The sequence below is a fragment of the Triticum urartu genome, chromosome 5A, assembly GCF_056163025.1.
Source record: "Triticum urartu cultivar PI428250 chromosome 5A, HENAU_Tu73, whole genome shotgun sequence".
Lineage (NCBI taxonomy): Eukaryota > Viridiplantae > Streptophyta > Magnoliopsida > Poales > Poaceae > Triticum > Triticum urartu.
The window spans coordinates 299582967-299591088 of NC_141877.1; positions in this window are offsets into that span (position 1 = coordinate 299582967).

Genomic DNA, 8122 nt, shown 5'->3' on the forward strand with positions numbered 1-8122 from the left:
CTTAGAGTCATCCGGATCAGTGTCAAAGCTTGCATCGACGTAACCATTTACGACGAGCTCTTTGTCACCTCCATAAACGAGAAACATATCCTTAGTCCTTTTCAGGTATTTTAGGATGTTCTTGACCGCTGTCCAGTGATCTACTCCTGGATTACTTTGGTACCTCCCTGCTAAGCTAATAGCAAGGCACACATCAGGTCTGGTACACAGCATTGCATACATGATAGAGCCTATGGCTGAAGCATAGGGAAGACCTTTCATTTTCTCTCTATCTTCTGCAGTGGTCGGGCATTGAGTCTGACTCAACTTCACACCTTGTAACACATGCAAGAACCCTTTCTTTGCTTGATCCATTTTGAACTTCTTCAAAACTTTATCAAGGTATGTGCTTTGTGAAAGTCCAATTAAGCGTCTTGATCTATCTCTATAGATCTTGATGCCAAATATATAAGCAACTTCACCGAGGTCTTTCATTGAAAAACTCTTATTCAAGTATCCTTTTATGCTATCCAGAAATTCTATATCATTTCCAATCAACAATATGTCATCCACATATAATATTAGAAATGCTACAGAGCTACCACTCACTTTCTTGTAAATACAAGCTTCTCCAAAAGTTTGTATAAAACCATATGCTTTGATCACACTATCAAAACGTTTATTCCAACTCCGAGATGCTTGCACCAGTCCATAGATGGATCGCTGGAGCTTGCACACTTTGTTAGCACCCTTTGGATTGATAAAACCTTCATGTTGCATCATATACAACTCTTCTTACAGAAATCCATTCAGGAATGCAGTCTTCACATCCATTTTCCAAATTTCATAATCATAAAATGCGGCAATTGCTAACATGATTCGGACGGACTTAAGCATCGCTACGGGTGAGAAGGTCTCATCGTAGTCAACTCCTTGAACTTGTCGAAAACCTTTCGCAACAAGTCGAGCTTTGTAGACAGTAACATTATCGTCAGCGTCAGTATTCTTTTTGAAGATCCATTTATTCTCGATGGCTTGCCGATCATCGGGCAAGTCAACCAAAGTCCATACTTTGTTCTCATACATGGATCCCATCTCAGATTTCATGGCCTCAAGCCATTTTGTGGAATCTGGGCTCATCATCGCTTCCTCATAGTTCGTAGGTTCGTCATGGTCAGGTTCTACTTCATAAAGTATGACTACACCTCCAAGGATTCCCATCAAGATGATGTGGATCCCGAAGAAGAAGAACTAGAGAGTTCTTGAGGGTGACTCCGCTAACAAACTTCACTCATATTCATTTGGCAAGGACAAGTGCAATCAACTTTCACATCTTGCACTAGTTCAAGGAGTCACAAACCCTCTTGTTGGTAAGACAAGGGACAAGGTAACCTAATGCTTTCATGGAAAACATCACATGTGGATTTCACTCTATGTCTATGGATGTCCTTGTATGTTCCTTGTGGGACTAACCCATGTAGGTATTGAAAGTGCAACTCACTTCAATGGATTGCTCCAAATGATCTACATCAACATTGAGCATCTACATCTTCAACACCTACATGAAGTCATCATCGACAAAACCCAAGGTTAGTTCATCCCTCTTAGGAGGGATATGATAGAGGCTAAGGTGTCCCGATGTTTCGATGAGATGGTGGCTATCGTTTCTGTGGGAGTCGATCTTGACAATCTGACTACGAAGGTGCGAGACGTCGCGCCTTAGCAATCACTAAACCAACTTCCGAGGGGTTATTGACCACGCCGGAGCACGATCAACCTGACCACGAGGGTCTGTTTCCTGCAAGCAAACGAAGAACAAGCAAGAAACTGAGATTGCAATCTGGATATTGTGAATATAAGATGAAAGGTTTATTGATCAAGGTGGGGTTCTGTGATGTCTTGGTCTGATTGTTGGACACAAACGAAGTACGAGAAGTTGCAGCTATGGCGAACTTTTAATCTAAACAAAACCCAAAGTCTAAATGATGCCCTAAGGGCTGTATATATGGATGAGAGAGGAGGAATTTCGTGGACCTTGTTGGAGGGGTCCGAAACCAACCCTAACTCTTGTTTCCCCACACATACGGACTCTAAAAACAGCCTATACTTAAGTACTTCGAAAATACATGGGCCTGACCCAATAATAAGGTGACGCAGCACCTAGAATAGCCTCTGGACGAAATTTATGAAGTGACATCTTGTATATTTCGTCCCATGCTTCATGCACTCATTATGGTGGCTTCAGAGTCCTGGAATCATCACTTGTAACTCCGTTCTTGTTCCCCTTGCGCATGCCATCATCTCCATGCTTGAAATTGCTCCAAGGTTCATCTTTCTTGTCCAAGCTAGGCCCTTCATTTGTAAGCAAAACAAATGTATCCAATTTAGGCAGCATCATATTCTCATGAACATTAGAATCGTTACCAAGAAACGAAAGTACCTGATAATTCAATTGGCGTGCGCGAGCTCTAGTAATTGGTTCAGTATATATAGCAGCAGGGGTTGTGGGTGTAACAATGGTATTGATGTCCTCATCAGGATATCACATCTAGGTGGAGCTTTGATCTAAGAATTGAGCTAAAGTAACTCTAATGGTGTGGATACAACAATGCTTTATGTAAAAGTGGTAACCCCACTTGTGCTTAAGCGATGAGTATGACCTACGATCAAATGTTCTCATTTGACTCCTCATTCAATATACTCATATATAGATGGCCTAGTCATCACCAATTGCTTGATAGATGCTAGAGTGTTTGTGCATGCTTTGTCACATATTTTATTTGCTATCTTATTGTGTGAGCATGTTGATTGCATATTTCTCTCATTTGAGGACATCCATTTGTTGCTTTGGTTGTTTGCCTTTTTCTTTTGGCCAAATGGATGGACAATAATGCCTAAGTACTCCCTCTAGCTATCTATATTTTCTCGTCTCAAGCTCTATTCATGCTACATCACAAAGTTTGAACAAGTCGAATTCGGACCCTCTGGGTGAGGAGCACTCGGAGTCACCGATCCATCAAGGGCTTAACTTCCAAAACCTCTTAGTGCATTTCGGTCTGACCGATTCATCCCATTCAGTCATACCGAGTTCATTAAGTTGATCTAGGTTTTTGATCCCAGTGCAACCAATTAGAACAGTTCAGTCACATCGAGTCGCAGCAACCGCTTGCGATTCTGCATCTCGGTGCCACCGAGTCGTTCCACTCGGTCACACCGACAGTGACTGGATATATATACCCGGGTCGAAAATTTGGAAATTTCTCCAAACCCTTTGCCCGCGCTTGTCCAGCTCTGCCGACTCCTGGTCTTAGGATCATCTCCTCATCGCCCGTGACCTCCTGCCGCTAGTGTCCTCCGCCGTCAACGGGAATCTTCGCCGCCGTTGTCGCCATAGCGGGTTCATCACCAAGCTAGGGCATGAAGTTGACCCTTTGTGCTTCCCCCTCTCCGATTCTTAGCACAAAGATTAATGCCAATATTCTTGCCATGATTGAAACGACTCTATCCACTGCAAAACTCCGTTAGATTAGATTTGATGCAAAAATTTAGGTTTAGATTTCCGCCGAACTCATCTCGGACCGACCAATATTAGGATTTCGGTCTCACCGATTTGGCCCAGGCCATTGCACATGTACTACTCGGTCTGACCGAAGTGTACGAATCGGTGTGACCGAATTTACTTCCTCTGTGAAACCCTAGCATCTCAGAGTCATTGAACTGTGTCTCGGTCTGACCAATTTCACTAGTTTAGACTCTAAAGCTGCTTCGGTGTCGCCGAGTTTGTAATATCGGTAGCTTCGAAATGCTTTCAGTAGAAAACTAAAACTAAGTTTTTGACTCATTTGTTTTGCAAAAATGGCTATTCATTGTGATACTCATCTACTCCATCTCAACCTATCTATTCATAGGGTCAGCTTTCAGTGTCAGAGATGTCAGACCAGAGTGACAGCCAGAACAAGTTTGAGGAGCACCAAAATCTCAGTGAGGGCACTAGTCCCTCCAATAGCAGTTATGATGAGGGCAGCAGAAGCACTCCAAGCAACCTGCCCAAGGCAGCAACAAGGACAAGGAGAAAGATAAATTCAGATTCTGAGGATGAAGACTTTGTAGTTGATGAAGAGGTCACTTCCAAGAAGAAGTTGATCAAGAAAGAGCAAACTGCTGTTGTTGCTGCTGCTGGCATCAAGCCAGGCATGAAGAAGAAGGCTCCTGCTCAGAGGAAGCCCATGTCCAAAGCCAGAGCCTCCACTCTTGAAACCACCAAATCAACAGAAGAAGAGGCTGCTGGGGGTAAAAAGAGAAAGGAAAGGGTCAAGAAGACCATGGCTAGAGTTATTGGAAAGCCATCTATGATGATGCAATCTGATGAGTAAGAGGAAGATGAAGAAGAAGAGGTTGTTGCACCAGCTTCCAAAGCTCAGAAGCTCATGGGAGATGCAATCAAGTCAGGGGCTGCCCCATCCAAGCCCAAGACTGCTGCCAAGTCCTCTGCACAAGCTCCAAAGCAGTTTGCACCAAAGAGAAGCACTAGGAACATACCTGCTGCTGAGAAGAACAAGGCTCAAGTGCCTGAAATTGAAGAAGATGAAGAGGCCCAAGTGCTTAGAAAGCTCAATCCCAAGATTCCAGACCATGATGACACTCAACCTATTGCCGAGATCATGAAAATAAGGAAAGATGTTGGTCTCAGATTATGGAGGCAGACAGATCCTTATGCTACAAGAAGAAGGACTGATGTAGACTACATGTTCCACACCAAGGAAGAACAAGATTTCTATGAGACTGTCCTCCTAGACAAGAAGCCCATTGTCAGTGACATGAGATGGGTCGATTGGAAGTTCATTGACAACAATGAAGACCACTTTCCTGAAGTTCATGAGAGCTTCAGAATGAATGGAGTTGACAAGTTTGTGGGTCAGAAACTAACAAAGTGGAATGATGACATGGTGATGCGGTTCTACTCAACACCTCACTTCTACCCAGATGGCATTGTCTGGGTGACAGAGGGTACAAGGTACCAATCTACTATTACTGAGTGGGCTGAGTTGATCCATGCTCCCGAAGAGGCAGAAGATGATACTGATGTGTATGCCAAGCCCAGGAAAGACCACAAATCCATGGCACACATGTATAAGGAAATTCCAGATGATGCCTTGGAAACTCACAAGTTTGGCTCTGTTTATTATCTGATGTCAGGGCTGCCAACAATCAACACTATCCTCAGGCACACTTTGTTTCCCAAGTCTAGAGATCACAGGATGATTAGAGGGCACTCCATCAACTTGCTGCATATGTTTGATGTGCCAGAGAAGTTCAAGGTGATGTCCTTGATAGTAGAGACAGTAAAGAGGACTACAGCTGACCAGAAGAGATCATATGGCCATGCTCCACATATTCAGATGCTCATAAATTCCAAGATGGGCACAAGCACATATTTGTTGGACAAAGAGCACCTTCCCTTGAGGCTAGACTTTGAGGATAACACTGTTGTGATGGATGCTTCACATCCTACTTCAGTTGAGGCTCAATAGAAAAGAGAGAAGGCTAAGGCTGAGAAAGCTTCAAAGACTCTAGATCCCTCAGCAGTCAATCTCAAGACCAAGCAGGACCAGCTCAGCTATCTGCTTGAGGCTACAGTGAGAATAGAGAAAGGACTATCTACCCTCACCCGAAATCAAGAGATCCTTGAGAGGATCTTTGAGACAAAGCTGCATGACTTGGACATCAAAGTCACTGAGATTCAGACTTCAGTTGAGAAGATACAAGAAGACCTCGAGGACAGGAGTGACAGGACAACCACAGATGCTTATCATAGGGTGCCAAGAGGTCAGAGGTCTGCTGCAGTGCCAATGAGTGACACTAGGGCCACAACTTCAGCTCCTGCAGCCACAGCCTCAGTTGCCCCTCTAGTGCCAAATCCTCCAGTTCCTCGGATGTTAGCCGAAGTCTTTGTAGATGTTGTTCTCTCCATGCCATCTTTGCACTCCGTAGCTCCCAGAGATCGTGCTTAGAGTGCCATATAGCACCATGCATTTTCAAGCTTTTTGGTAACTTCTTGCCAAAGGGGGAGAAAGTGTATAGATCATAGGCTTCGAGAGAGAGTGCGTGTTTTGCTTCCTTTTGGTCTCTCTTGCTACTTATTTGCTTGTGTTTGCTACAATATTTGTGCTTGTGTGTGAGATACTTCTATGATCATGTGGTTGATCATACTATGCTTTATTATGCTATGCTTGAATGATGCTATCTTATATCTCTTATGTATGATCTATCATATTTATCTTGGTGATGAGTGCATGTTATTCTTATTATGTCATTTTGAGCGCACCACCAAGATGTATGTGACATGGAAGAGTAACCCATGAACCTAATAGATTGTGCATTTGCATTCAAAAGCAAATCATAAATAATGCACAAATTTAGGGGGAGCTCTTGCTTATCATATACTTCTCAAAGTGATGATGTATTTCATTCTTATTATCATTTGTCGAAGCTTTGATCTATTTGTTGTCATCAATTACCAAAAAGGGGGAGATTGAAAGTGCAACTAATCCCTGGGTGGTTTTGGTAATTCATAACAACATATAGCTCATTGAACTAATATCCTTTCAAGATGATTATTTTAGAAAGTTCAATGATTGGCATGGCATGGACTAGAGATGTGGATCCCTCAAAATGATAAGGACAAATATTGGCAAAAGCTCAAGACTCTTCATTAATATTTTAGTGATCCAAGATCACATTGAGTCCATAGGAAAGCCAATACTATTAAAAGGGGATGAGGTGTTCCTTAATGGTCTACTTGCTCAAAATGCTTAGTGATATGCTCCAAAGCCCTCAAATCCAAATATGTCCTAAACCTAAAGTCAAACTCGGCCCCACCGATTTGATTCATCCGGCGCCATCGAGTTCACTTGACATAGCATAGCCAGAAACCCTAATCAGTTCGGTCTCACCGATAGGGATCTCAGTCTCACCGAGATGGGATTGTAAACTCTCTGTTTCCCTTTGTAACGTTTCGGTCTCACCAAAATGAGTGATCGGTCCCACCGAGTTCGCAATGCAAACTCTTTGTTTCCCTTTTTTAACGTTTCAGTCTTACCAAAAGGAGCGATCGGTCCCACCGACTTTGCCTAACCAACTCTTTGTTTGCTTGTTACTGAAAACACTCTCATCGAGTTGAAGTAATCGGTCAAACCGAGATCAAGTTTTTCCCTAACCCTAGCTCATCGGTCCCACCGAGTTGATCATGCTGGTCCCACCGAAAACCCTAACATTCACATTTTGAACTGAATCGGTCTCACTGAGTTCACATATTCGGTCTGACCGAGTTGGCTCCTTTGTGTGTAAGAGTTAGGTTTTGTGTGGGGGCTATATATACCCCTCCACCCTCCTCTCCATTTGTGAGAGAGCCATCAAAATGTGCCTACACTTCCAGCATTCATTTTCTGAGAGAGAACCACCTACTCATGTGTTGAGACCAAGACATTTCAATCCAACCACAAGAATCTTGATCTCTAACCTTCCACAAGTTGCTTTCCACTCAAATCATCTTTCCACCATAGCCAAATCTATGAGAGAGAGTTGAGTGTTGGGGATACTATCATTTGAAACACAAGAGCAAGGAGTTCATCATCAACACACCATATATTACCTTTTGGAGAGTGGTGTCTCCTAGATTGGTTAGGTGTCACTTGGGAGCCTCCGTCAAGATTGTGGAGTTGAACCAAGGAGTTTGTAAGGGCAAGGAGATCGCCTACTTCGTGAAGATCTACCCAAGTGAGGCAAGTTCTTCATGGCAATGGCCATGGTGGGATAGACAAGGTTGCTTCTTCGTGGACCCTTCGTGGGTGGAGCCCTCCGTGGACTCGCGCAACCGTTACCCTTTGTGGGTTGAAGTCTCCATCAACGTGGATGTACGATAGCACCACCTATCGGAACCACGCCAAAAATCTCTGTGTCTACATTGCGTTTGCCACTCCAAACCCCTCCATTTACCTTCATATGCAATGATTTACATTCCGTTGCTATACTCTTATAATTGCATGTATAGGTTGATTGCTTGACTTGTGCTAAGTTGTTAAAATCTACCAAGACTTAAAATTGGGAAAAGGCTAGATTTTTTTGGTCAATTAGTCTAATCATC